Source organism: Bufo bufo, chromosome 6, assembly GCF_905171765.1.
Source record: "Bufo bufo chromosome 6, aBufBuf1.1, whole genome shotgun sequence".
Classification (NCBI taxonomy): Eukaryota; Metazoa; Chordata; class Amphibia; order Anura; family Bufonidae; genus Bufo; species Bufo bufo.
The window spans coordinates 424,406,381-424,420,595 of record NC_053394.1 but is presented as its reverse complement, the minus strand read 5'-3'; positions in this window follow the sequence as shown (position 1 = coordinate 424,420,595).

Here is a 14,215-nt window from a genome sequence, read left to right as displayed (position 1 = left end):
ATTGTTTACAATGCCAAAGGCATGGTATAGCATATCCGAACCCAATCGCCAGCAATGATCAGATTGAATGACGAATGGAAAACGAATGGAAAGAGAAGGGGGGAGGTGGAAGGAGTATTGTCTAGCTATTGTAAGGGGTGGCCATCTACCTGCATTTCTAATCAGATTCCCACAGTTGGGAATTGAGAAGGTTTGATCTATAATCTAGCCATGGTTGCCAAACCTGCAGAAATCTATTTCTGCTATGGTAAGTCCAGCCTATCAGCTCCTCCATCTGACATATTTGATGAACCCTGTTGCGCCACATCTTCAGTGTTGGTGGATCAACTGCTCTCCATTTAACTGGAATTAAAAGCTTTGCAGCCATAAGTAAGTGAGTAGCCAGATTATTTTTCCCGGGGCGAAAGTTGGGGGTTGGCATCCAGAGTAGTACTAACTGAGCTGAAAGCTTTAGGGTCAATGTACAGATCCTGTTAATGGCAGATTCTACATCTGCCCAGAAGGATTTGATGGCATGGCAAGACCACCAGATATGGGATATGGAACCTGTGGCAGCCGAACATCTCCAACAGAGATCCGTGGATAGCAGATGTATTTTAAAGAGGTACTCAGGGGTTCTATACCATCGCATCGCTGTTTTAACAGAATTTTCCTGGATTTTAATGCACTTGGAAAAACCGTGCGAGGATTTTTGAATCCAATTACTTTCAGCATTATTAAATTCAAGTTGGAGCTCTCTTCCCCACTCAGCGACCCATGGTGGTATGCTAGAGTCTCTCGCTTTTAGAATCTGTCTATAAATGAGGGTGGTACATTTATGGGGTAGGTGTGGGAGTAATACATAGTTCTCTAACCATGACGGGTCAGGCAATGGAATATACTTAGATGACATAAATTGTTTACAGGTATTCTCAAAGTCATTAATTTGGATAAAGTCTTTACCAAGAGCAGGTTCACCCGAGAGGGCAGAATAGAAGTTGGATGAGGGCTGTATCCCCTTCATGTCTCCTAATCTGTGATGTGACATTGATAACCAGATGTCTGATGGAGATTTAATTCGTGGAAATAATAATGTGGGGATGACTGAGATAGGGGCTAGTGGGGAAATCTTATCTTGAGTAGAAGTTGACCCCAAGAATTTATGGCAGATATGAAGCATTGCTTTGGTAAGCTCACTTACAATTTTGACTTCTTCTCCTGCTCTCTCGGGTGTCCACAGCCTATGAAATAGCTCCCTACCCAACAAGGCTAATTCAAGGTCTATATGCATACAGTGTATTTCTTTTCTGGCAAGTTTAAGCCATCTTTCCAAGCTAATGGCCTGTATGTAAGTCAATAGGTCAGGGAGGGAAATACCCCCACATTTTTTCCTTCGGGAAAGGAGGCGAAAGGACATTCTGGGGCGCTTCTTGTCCCATAAGTACCTGCTCATGATAGATTGTAGTTTATTGATAAAACTAATAGGTATCGAGATGGGTAAGGCTCTCAAAGTGTAGAGTATCAACGGCAGGATGTAGGTGGTGAGCACATTTTTCCTGCCTAGCCAGGTCAGGAATGGAGAACTGCTTCTGGAAAGGATTGAGGTAACTTTGGAGAGCAGTGGGGGAAAATTAAGACTGAACAGCAGCTTGGGATTCGTCGGAATCATCACTCCCAGATATTTTATCGCTTGCGCTGGCCACTTAAAGGGTGTGAGGGCTTTGACTTTAGTGCGCAGGGCAGTAGAAAGGGAGATTCCAAGGGCCTCCGACTTATCAAAGTTTATCTTAAAATTTGAGATGACCCCAAAAGACTCAAAAACCTGCATAACCTCCGGCAACGCCTCTACAGGATTAGATAGTAGGAGCAGCAAATCATCCGCAAAAGCGGCCATCTTGTGGACGAAATTTCCTAGCTTCACCCCTTGGATCACAGAGGATTGGCGGAATTTAAGCAGAAGTGTCTCTAGGGTGAGGACAAATAAGGTGGGAGATAATGGACATCCCTGACGGGTACCATTTCTAATTTGGAAGGCGTTCGACAGGGTGCCGTTGACTAATATTCTCGCTGATGGTGCAGAATAAAGTGTAAAAATAGCTCTGATAAAGTCCTCTGGGAAACCAAAGGCTTGTAATACTTTACCCATATAGGCCCAGCTGACCCTGTCGAACGCCTTTTCCGCATCAGTACCTAAAAGCACAAGGGGAGAATTGGATTTAATGGAGTGGGTAATCGTATGTATAACTCTACTGATGTTATGCCTGCCCTCTCTTCCTGCAACGAATCCTACCTGTTCTTCTCCCACAAGCCCAGGAAGCAACGCCGACATCCTACTGTTAAGCAATTTAGCCCACCATTTCAGGTCGGTATTCAACAGCGATATTGGCCTGTAACTTCCACAAGCCTCTTTATCCTTCCCTTCTTTATGGATAATCGTAATATGTGCTTCCTGAGCCTGTGGGGTCAGAGAGCCACCCCCAAGGAGGAGATTACAAGCTGAAGCAAAGTGTGGGATTAATATGTCTTTATACTTTTTATAATAAGAAATAGGAAACCCGTCAGGCCCCGGGCTCCTGCCTGAAGGGATGGACATAAGAACCTTTTCCACTTCTTCTATTGTGAATGGCTGAAGTAGCCGATGTATATTATCCGCAGTTAACCTTGGGATGTTGATGGAGCTGAGGAACTCAGATGAACGAGTCTCGATCTGCTGGCTAGTGAGGGGTACCGGGAGGTTATACAAGTTCGAATAAAAGGAGCAAAACTCCTGGGCTATCGCCGGGGTGTTGATGAGTCGGAGGCCCGAGGCGGATTTAATGGCTTGAATAAAGGATTTGTTCCTTTGGTTCTTAATAAGGTTGGAGACTAGTTTAGAACCTCTATTACCATGAAGATATTGTTTGAAGCGCAACCTCTTCAAGGCCCCAGCTGCCCTAATGTTCAAAAGGTCAATGACCTTATGCCTTAAACACTTAAGTGATACTAGGTCCTCCTCTGTTTTTGTTTTCTTGTGGAGAATTTCAAGTGTGGAGATTTGCTGAAGGAGGGAGTCTAATTGTTTCTGTCTCCGTTTCTTTGCATTAGAGCCTAGACTAATGAGTTCCCCTCTGATTACAACCTTATGAGCCTCCCATAGTAACGTCTCCTTAGTAAGGTCACTAGTGTTCTCTAGGAAGTAGTTTTTGAGGCACTGTTCAATGGCTTTTTTATGGGATTCCTCCTCTAGGAGCGTCTCATTCAACCTCCAGACCCAGGATCTCGGAGGCAGCTCATTGATTCTCACCCTCACACTCACCGGCGCATGGTCGGAAATGGTTATGTTACCGATCTTAGCCTCAGTGACTGAGGACAATAGGTGGTTTGCAAAGAAAATGTAGTCTAAGCGCTGATATGAATTGTGCGTCAGTGAGTGGAAAGTGTAATCCTTTCCCTCAGGATGGAGAATGCGCCAGACGTCCGAGACCCCTAAGTCCCTTAGAGTAATAAGTAATTTCCTCAGCTGTCTTCTTGAGGTAGGGCGACCTGTAGAGGTCGAGTCTATAGAAGGATCGAGTGTGAGGTTAAGATCCCCTCCCAGAATGAGGAATCCCTCTTTAAATGTTTTTAGGGCCTCCAGGGTGTGGAGCAACCAGGTGACCTGCCTGCTGTTTGGGGCATACAGGTTGGCTATAGTAAACATGGTGTTTGCAACTTTGCCTTTTAAGAAAAGAAAACGGCCATCAGGATCCGCTAGTTTGGCCCCTAGAGCAAAGGGAAAGCTCTGTCCTAGGGCTATAGAGGCGCCTCTGGCAGCCGAGGAATAAGAGGCATGATACCAAATAGGAAAATGTTTATTTTCTGTTTTGGGTATATGTAGGTGTCTAAAATGGGTCTCCTGCAACAGGACTAAGTCAGCTCCTTCTTTTCGGAGTGTATGGTATATTTGGCTCCTTTTCTGTGGTGTGTTCATGCCATTCACATTGAGGGATAGCACCTTTATGTCAGTCATGGTGAGAGTGAGCGGGCCTAAGCAGTAAAGCTAAGTGACCAAATGAGGGCGACACAGGGTAACAGTAGAACAATGAATATAAACATAACATTTAGAGAAGGGATTAAAGGTAAGTACTATACAGGTAACAATTACCTAGAGGGTCAGGGACCCCGGCGGGGGAAAACTAGTGTGTAAACACCCCAGAGCCAGAGCCCACACCCCAAACCCAACGTATTGAAATAAACAGTGGATTTGCATAGACCCTAAGGAAAGCATAATCAGCAGATTCTATATCATAAAAAACAACCAGACGGTGGCTTATAGACAAGGTGAGGGTAAGGGAAGAAAGCAAAAGGAGGAAAGGGAAGAGGCAAGACAAATAAGTAATGTAAAGTATACTAATGGCCCTTATGCCAGGTTAAGCAAGTTGAAGAGACAGTTATTAGATGCATTGGCACAATAATATAATAATCAGGTAGAGGGCATAAAACCTGAGTCCTGTATAACTGGAACACAGCAACAGTGGAGACCCAAAACAAAGGGCTCCGGTGATCCGGAACAATGTGAAATCCCAGGAAATGTCTCACAGGAGCAGGTTAGGGGATTCTTTTCTTTGGAGACTTCTTCTTTTGCGCCAAGCGCCAGCCCTCTGACTGCGGCAGATTTGGAAGCTCTGAAGTTGGATCGCAGGGGAGCCATGATTGTATATCAAGAGCTTCTGTACCTAGGGCCTCCCAAATAGGTGGCAGATCTTCAGGGAGTCTGACGGTGAATTGTTTACCTCCTATGGCGGTGCTGAGGCCGAAAGGGAACAGCCATCTGACAGGTAGCTTCTTTTCTCTGAGCATTGTGGTCAGTGGGCGCAGGTTTCTGCGCTTAGCTAACGTGCTAGCCGCCAGGTCTTGAAATAAAAGCACTTTATGGCCGTCTAAGGAGGCATCCCCCTTCTCCCTTGCTGCTCTCAAGACAGCAGCGGTATCTAGAAAGTTCATGAGGGCGCAAACCACATCTCTAGGCGGCTCACCTGCGGGCGGTTTTGGCCTGAGCGCTCTATGCGCTCTTTCTATAACAATGGCGGCGGCCTGTTCTTCTCCTATGAGGGAGGCAAATATACCGCGAACGGTGTCTGTCAGGTCCTCTGCTTGAACCATCTCAGGTATGCCTCTCAGACGGACGTTTTTCCTCCGACCCCTATTTTCCTGGTCTTCCAGGTTCAGGAAGGCTGTGTTAATCATTTTGGATACCATCTTCAGATGGTCTTGAACACCTGCTTCCCGCTGGATCATTTGATCATGGCTATCCTCCAGGCTTTCCACTCGATGGCCAAGTTGTAGAAACTCGGCCTTAATGTCCGATAGTTCCCTCATGACCGGAGTGAGGGCCTGAGTCAGAGATTTCTGGAGAAAGCTACGGGTGAGAGGTAGGGAGTCCGACTCACTTTTGCTGTATGTTTCGGCATCAGAGCTGTCTGCGTCCGAATCGGCTCCTTCCCGCTCAGAGAGGTTACGCGCCTCACGCGCCATCTTGCCACCATCGGGGTGCGACGTAGATCTCCTGTTAAGGAACTTATTCAAGTCCCCCTGGGTTTTCTTCGTCTTCAAAGTGGCCCCGGAGGCATTGTCTTTGTCTCTGAGAGTTTTCCCCATTTTGGGATCAGTTTCCACTGAATAAAGCTGAAGTAGCTGGGCTAGTGGTGTGGAGCTCAGGTGAAGACGTCCTACACCATGGCTTGCTGGCTCCGCCCCCGCGAAACCTTTATTCTGTATATCATGCCGAGTTTAGATTTTTCTTGCATTTTTGTTATCTCGATGATTCCTGTAATTACTGATATCTTTATTTCATAGACATTAAAAAGGACACAAGTCTTAATAGTCCCTATTAGTAATGTGCAGTGATCACAACGATGCTTGCCTTTGTGGCAATACAAGAGCTACATTATATTTTGTAAAATATCTGTAGTGTAATAAAAAAAGATCTGATATCCATTATACTGTTCTAGTGATGGGTAATGTAACGAAACATAGGATAGCTGAGTATTACGCCGTATACAGTCAGGTCCATAAATATTGGGACATGGACACAATTCTAACATTTCTGGCTCTATACACCACCACAATGGATTTGAAATGAAACAAACAAGATGTGCTTTAACTGCAGACTGTCAGCTTTAATTTGAGGGGATTTACATCCAAATCAGGTGAACGGTGTAGGAATTACAACAGTTTGCATATGTGCCTCCCACTTGTTAAGGGACCAAAAGTAATGGGACAGAATAATAATCATAAATCAAACTTTCACTTTTTAATACTTGGTTGCAAATCCTTTGCAGTCAATTACAGCCTGAAGTATGGAACGCATAGACATCACCAGACGCTGGGTTTCATCCCTGGTGATGCTCTGCCAGGCCTCTACTGCAACTGTCTTCAGTTCCTGCATGTTCTTGGGGCATTTTCCCCTCAGTTTTCTCTTCAGCAAGTGAAATGCATGCTCAATCGGATTCAGGTCCGGTGATTGACTTGGCCATTGCATAACATTCCACTTCTTTCCCTTAAAAAACTCTTTGGTTGCTTTTGCAGTATGCTTTGGGTCATTGTCCATCTGCACTGTGAAGCGCCGTCCAATGAGTTCTGAAGCATTTGGCTGAATATGAGCAGATAATATTGCCCGAAACACTTCAGAATAAATCCTGCTGCTTTTGTCAGCAGTCACATCATCAATAAATACAAGAGAACCAGTTCCATTGGCAGCAATACATGCCCACGCCATGACACTACCACCACCATGCTTCACTGATGAGGTGGTATGCTTAGGATCATGAGCAGTTCCTTTCCTTCTCCATACTCTTCTCTTCCCATCACTCTAGTACAAGTTGATCTTGGTCTCATCTGTCCATAGGATGTTGTTCCAGAACTGTGAAGGCTTTTTTAGATGACGTTTGGCAAACTCTAATCTGGCCTTCATGTTTTTGAGGCTCACCAATGGTTTCCATCTTGTGGTGAACCCTCTGTATTCACTCTGTTTTCTTCAGCAGGGAAAGAATTCTTCGTCATCCACCACAGTTGTTTTCCGTGGTCTTCCGGGTCTTTTGGTGTTGCTGAGCTCACCGATGCGTTCCTTCTTTTTAAGAATGTTCCAAACAGTTGTTTTGGCCATGCCTAATGTTTTTGCTATCTCTCTGATGGGTTTGTTTTGTTTTTTCAGCCTAATGATGGCTTGCTTCACTGATAGTGACAGCTCTTTGGATCTTATCTTGAGAGTTGACAGCAACAGATTCCAAATGCAAATAGCAGACTTGAAATGAACTCTGGACCTTTTATCTGCTCATTGTAATTGGGATAATGAAGGAATAACACACACCTGGCCATGGAACAGCTGAGAAGCCAATTGTCCCATTACTTTTGGTCCCTTAACAAGTGGGAGGCACATATGCAAACTGTTGTAATTCCTACACTGTTGACCTGATTTGGATGTAAATACCCTCAAATTAAAGCAGACGGTCTGCAGTTAAAGGGAACCTGTCACCTGGAAAAGACAATTTACACTAATCACAGTACCTTAAAGTACCTCTCCTAGTGGGCCCAAAGATGTATTCATATCTTCTTTCTGCGTTGTGCTGTCTCACATATCTTCTCTTCTCGCGCATGCGTGTCCTTCCACAGCATGATCCCGGCTACTGCTCCCTCCCTCCCAGGCATCTTCTTGTTCACTGCGCCTGCGCTGTTCCTATACAGCGCGCTCATCGCTTCTCCCCTGCGGCGTGAGCGCGATCACTGTCTGCTTGCACTGCAGCGCAGGCGCAGTGAACATGCAGATGGGAGGGAGGGAGCCATAGCCGGGATCGCGCTGCGGCAGGACGCGCACGGCGCATGCGCGAGAAGAGCGCAGTCATGGCTACAGGGAAAAATGTCCATCAATATGCGGAGGAGCGGCATAGGGGCGGGCTTATCCGACGGTTGAGTCAAGGAGACCGCTGCCCCCGTGACTTCAGCACGACTTCAAAAAAGGTGCCAAATACAGTTTTATAAGTCGATTTTATGAGACAGCACAACGCAGAAAGAAGATATGAATACATCTTTGGGCCCACTAGGAGAGGTACTTTAAAGTACTGTGATTAGTGTAAATTGTCTTTTCCAGGTGACAGGTTCCCTTTAAAGCACATCTTGTTTGTTTCATTCCAAATCCATTGTGGTGGTGTATAGAGCCAAAAATTTTACAATTGTGACGATGTCCCAATATTTATGGACCTGACTGTATATAGGAAGTCTTTTCTCAGACCACCAGTGATGCACCTTTCCAGCTCTATGATCATTGAAACAAATACAAGTCAAAGTGCAGTATCATATCGACTGTACATATAAAAAGAGGATGGGCTATATTTAATATAATGGAGCCCTGCATCCTACAAATTGTGGGGAACTAAAATGATGGGGATTTCTTATATATAGGAGGTAGAAAGAAGCGCCTTCTCTGTACGTATGGCACCTCAACCAGGGTCAGAATGGAACACCAGAGCTCTACATACTCTGCTCCGCGGTGTGCATATGTCGGTAGAATAACAATCGCTGCTGTCATCTGCACACTACTGATCATGGTTACGTGTAAATGGAACCAATCACCGAAGCAATAAAAACAAAGGGGGATATTTATCAAGACAGCATTTTCTTCACTGGTCTTGATTCCCCCTGCATTAAAAGAGGATGCGCCAAAATTTATGCAGAGGTGCACAAACCGCGTTACAGTCTAAAAATCGATGGGAGGCTCCTAGCTGCTGTAAATTTCTGTCTTTAATCACGCCAGAATACGGACGTGAATAAAGATAAATGTGGCGGGCCTGCTATGTCGCTCCCTTTTATCACCACTTCTGAAAATTGGCATGAAGGGGGAAAAATTTGGGACTTTTTAACCCCACAAAAGTGGCATATATAGCATAGTACGTGTCTCCTAAAAGTCTTTATTTAAAAGCCTTGTGGTGATGGAGACAAAGGGGTAAACAGAGGAGACTGCGTGACCGGTAACACGCTAGTATTATTCTAGACGTTTGAGTTGACTATAAAAAAATAAAAATAAATCTTGCATGACAAAGTAAACTCTGAAGGAAAGGTGATATTACACATAGAAGCAAACAGGGATGTCCGCCATCAGTGTCGGACTGGGGTACCTAGGGCCCACCAGTAAAATTTATTTTGGGACCTCACCGTACAGATACATTCAAATAAAATAAATAATCTAACAAGTTTTTTATATGAACATAGGCTGGTGGAGGTGCTGTACATTGAATATATGTATGTAGTGCAGTAAGTCTACTGTGTTATGTGACAATTGTGCAGGGGGTGGGAGACTAGAGGCCCACCGGGGATTCCCCTATGCCCCTGTGGGCCAGTCCGAGCCTGTCCACTATGAAAATATTGGACGAGACAGTTTCACTTTGCATTGCCAGAGACCTAAAATTGGTATTGGAAACTTGTGTTAGCGAGCACCGTAACATCTAAAAGGGTGAGTAGATACCTGTAAAAAGTAGTTCAGGAACTTGGAAGGTGCTGCCAGGACTCGGATGAATGAAACATCGGGATCGATGTCAGTCAGTGATAAAAAAAATTATCTTTATTTGATTGTAGTCTACAAGTTTCAAGGGCTGAATTGCCCTCTTCGTCAGGACTATATACATTGGAAGGGGTCAAAACACATTTAAGAGAGAGAATTTTTGATGCACAGGCCAATTGCGGGTGTGTATTGGTCGAGTGATTGACATGGAGCATGTAGCAGTAGCGTATGTTTGTTTGTTTCTTGAAGTTAAAATAAATTAATTAATACATACATGAATAGATGGATGGAGGTGTACAAATCATTTTCTTGGTGTAAAAGTAGCCACTTTCTAGATTACAGGAGTGGAGTGATTATTATTTATAGAGTGGGGACTTCAGTAGGGGGCCGGTATCAGCGCAGGAACCTAAATAGTGTTAGCTGCTAGGTTCCATTTTAGGAGTGCGCCGATGTTTATTCAAATTTTTGTGATTAGATTTCTTTATTGATAATGACATTAACAGTTGGTACTTAGAAGTAGCGTTCTTTAAGTAGGTGCTTTAAGTGGGCCAATGTGGCAAGCCATTGGCTGGTGAAGAGAAGTGTGTGCATGCTAAGTGCCAGAGAGCACGCACCCAATGGGCAAATAGGCCTAACCAGCAAGCAGCGGGTTGCAGCCTGCATGGAGGCACAGAGCTAGAAGGAGGGGGTGCTGAAAATTCAGTCTGCCACCGAATATAAAAAAGTTTTACTAAATCTTTCCCCACCAACCTACAGATCCATCTACTCAAATCCTTCTGTCCTATAACTGGCGGCCTGCAGATCAGGCTATTTGTTCAACGTGAGAAGTTCCTTTCATTACAATCACCTACTCGATCTTTTTTCTGGAGGGATGACCAGTAAAAAGCTTTTATAAAAATCTACAGCTTTTAACCCCTTAAGGACACGGCCATATTTCACCTTAAGGACCAGGCCACAATGGAGGATGCCGGCGCGGTCCACATGCACCACGAAGGCATCCTACACAACGGAGCGGATGAAAATATAATTATATAAAATCACAGAAAAAAAAATGCACCAAACGGATATGCCACTGACTATACTGGCTAGTCATACAAGCAGATATTAAAAGCTGAGACTTTTGCCAATATATTCCTGTCAGGAACACATCGGAGCCCATCATGCACCACGTCACGGTCTCTCCGCATGGCAAGGGGTCCTACCACTACGCTAACTATGGTGTGGACAAGGTCTGAAGGTGATGAAATCCAGCTCACAGCCAAGCTTCCACACAACCGCCTAGCAGGACAACTAATACAATGTGAATAAAGCAAGACTGTAAGTCACACCCATATCAGACCGTGTGATGGAGGTTACCAGGTGCAAAAGAATGTTTAAATGTCAGGTGAAGGCACATTCAATACATATACGCATCCTAAAAATATCTGACATTCTGTGTACTTTATTTGCGCATACACTTATAAAACCTGCACTACTGTATGTGCGACACACTTGCAAGCCTAAATACCATTTAATATGCGCAAGGCGAGCAGTAGGGGACGAGGAAGTGGCCGTGCTGCAGATACGCCTCTCGCCAAACCCGCTTGAAGAGGGACATGAGGAGATATTGTGCCCTGATTCCCAAACTCTGGAGCATCCACAGTCAGAAGAAGACGGTGTGGAACGGCAATTAGTGTTTCACGAGGTGGATGATGAGGATGAGACACAGTTGCCAATAACTGAGGTTGTTAGGTCAGCAAGTTAGGAGGATGACCAGAGTGAGGAAGCGCTAATGGTGCACGCAGTGACCCAACCTGGGAAGGTGGCAAGCCGAGCGAGGACAGCAGTACAGCGGGGGAGGGATCCGCAGCACCGCAACAGGCTCAAAGAGGCAGTAGGGTGGCAAAAGGGAGAAGGCGAGCCACAAACAGGCCCGCAACTGTTCCCCCGGAGCACCCCCTTGCGGCAATCTCCCTTGCCAAGGGGTAGGTGTTCCGCAGTCTGGCACTTTTTTGAGGAAAGTGTGGACGATAAAAGAATTGTCATTTGCAACCTGTGCCGTACCAAAATGAGCAGGGGTGTGAACACTAGCAACCTCACACGATCTGCCACATTGCATAAAAGCACCCTAATAGGTGGTCCGAACGCCTGGGTCCACAACCAATGTCTGCGGGTCACACCACTGCCTCCTCTTCCCCTGTGTAACGTGCTGGCCCTTCCCCTGTCCAAGACACAGGCCCGGATGCCTCCCGCCCTGCACCTGGATCTTCGCGAACACCATCAGTTAGCACATCCACTTCTGTGTCCCAGCGCAGCGTACAGATGTCTATACCCCAGGCTGTGACAAAACTAACCTCAGCACTGGGTTTTGGAGGGGCGTGTTTGCCAGCCTCTTGCCTCAGGATTATGGCCCATATACTAACTTTGCAGGAGAAGGTAGACCAGCCGCACAGCCTAAATCTGTGCAACTGTTTTGGGCAGGAAAGCCATGTTTTTCCAGTTGGCCAAATGTGACTTCCATGGAATTCGGCAACCCCTGCTCGGATCAGGGCGATTTTTTGATATGTTTGCCCAGATCAGAGCTATCCATGGATGTATAAATTATGGGGATATGTGGGGGTTTGAGGTGTTTTCTGTGTTTTGGGAAAAATGTGTGTTTTCTGCCTGTGAGTGATGAAGTTAGCCTATTATGTTTGGTAATTGTATCACAGGCAGAGCCTATTGTGTTTTGTTAATTGTGTTTGGTAATTGTTTCACAGACAATGCCCATTGTATTTTGTTGATTGCGTCACAGACAGAGGGGGGTGGTTGCTGGGAAGGTTTCAATACTGTAAATGCATGTGATTGGCTAATGTATAAACTGTCGCAGTCTTCCACAAGGTCCCCCAGGGGGAGTGTCCCTTGCTGGAAGACCTGCATAAAAGGCCGACATGTAGCCCCATTAAAGAGTTCCTGTTTTACCCTCAACACAAAGCCTCGTCATGTGTGGGGGAAAAAAGGCTGTATCTACACTGGGGAATGCTATACGCTGTATACTCCCCTGGCTATAAATCACTGAGCTCTTTTAAGAGCTTGTTCCTGCATTGCTCTCTGAAGGAAGAGAGTTTCAACCACTGGAGCCTAGAGCCTTGTTGTAGGTCCAGGGTGGGTAGGAGATGGGGAGACCCCAACTAAGCTGCTGAGTTCGTGGGATCTGCAGTGCTTACGGTGTCAAGTGGAGTGCTTGGAGCCCTCGGGAAGCACTAGGAGCATCCATCAACGGAGGTACCCAGTTGGGGTGCCAGGAAATTCATTACACAGGCCTTTGAACGAAAGCGTAAATACCCAGCCACCCACCCACAGACCATAGCACTAAATGCGCACCTTTCCAAATTCCTGGCCCTGGAAATGTTGCCATTTAGGCTTGTGGACACTGAGGCTTTCCACTGAGGTACTCTGTCCCCAGCCACCAATATTTTTCACGGTGTGCAGTCCCATCCTTACACCAGCATGTGTACCGTAATATCACCCGTGCCCTGACCAACGCAGTTATTGGGAAGGTCCACTTAACGACTGACACATGGACAAGCGCTTTTGGCCAGAGACGCTACATTTCCCTGACGGCACAGTGGGTGAACGTTGTGGAGGCTGGGAGAGAGTCTTACCCTGGGATGGCACAGGTGCTACCAACACCAAGGATTGCGGGTCCTACTTCCATCAGGGTTTCCGCCGCCACCCACGTTAGTGGCTGCAACCCCTACCCCCTTCTCCTCCTCCGCCTCCACTTACATCTCTGAATTATCATCTTTCAGGACCAGTCAGCCATCAGTCAGTAGCTGGAAGCAGTGTAGCACTGCAGTGGGGAAGCGGCAACAGGCCGTGCTTAAACTGATCTCCTTAGGTGAAAAACAGCACACCGCCGCAGAGCTGTGGCAGGGGATAAAGAACCAGACTGAGCAGTGGCTCTCGCCCCTCAACCAGGCATGGTTGTGTCCGATAATGGCCATAACCTGGTGGCGGCTTTGGAGCTCGGCAAGCTCACACATATACCATGCCTAACCCATGTGTTCAACCTAGTGGTTTAGCGGTTTTTGAAAACCTACCCCAAATTTGCCTGAGCTACTGGTGAAGGTGCGCCACGCGTGTGCTCATTTCCGCAAGTCATCAACAGCTTCCGCCAGGCTGGCAATGCTGCAGCAGCGCTTTCAATTGCCAGCTCACTGACTGTTGTGCGATGTGAGCACACGCTGGAACTCAACGTTCCACATGTTGGCCAGGCTTTGTGAGCAGCAGAGGGCAGTAATGGAATACCAGCTGCAACATGGTCATCGCCTTTTCAGTCAGCTTCCGCTCTTCACAAGCGACGAGTGGGCATTGATGTCTGACCTCTGTGAGGTTTTACACAACTTTAAGGAATCAACACAGATGGCGAGCGGCGATAACGCTATCAGCGTAACCATCCCCCTTCTGTGACTACTCAGACACTCGCTGCTCACAATTAAGGCAGACGCTTTGCATGTGGAAGAGGTGGAAATGAGGGAAGAAAGTACACAGGGCGATAGCCAGATCACCCTCAGTTCATCTTCTCAGCGCAAATTGGATGATGAGGAGGAGCAGGAGACTGTTGCCTCCGCTACAAAGGGTAGTACCCATGGAAGTTCTAATCCATCTGTTCAGCATGGATGGGTGGAAGAGGATGAGGAAATTGAGAGAGAGTCATCCACCTGATGAGGACAGCAAAGTCTTGTCTGTTGGGACTCTGGCACA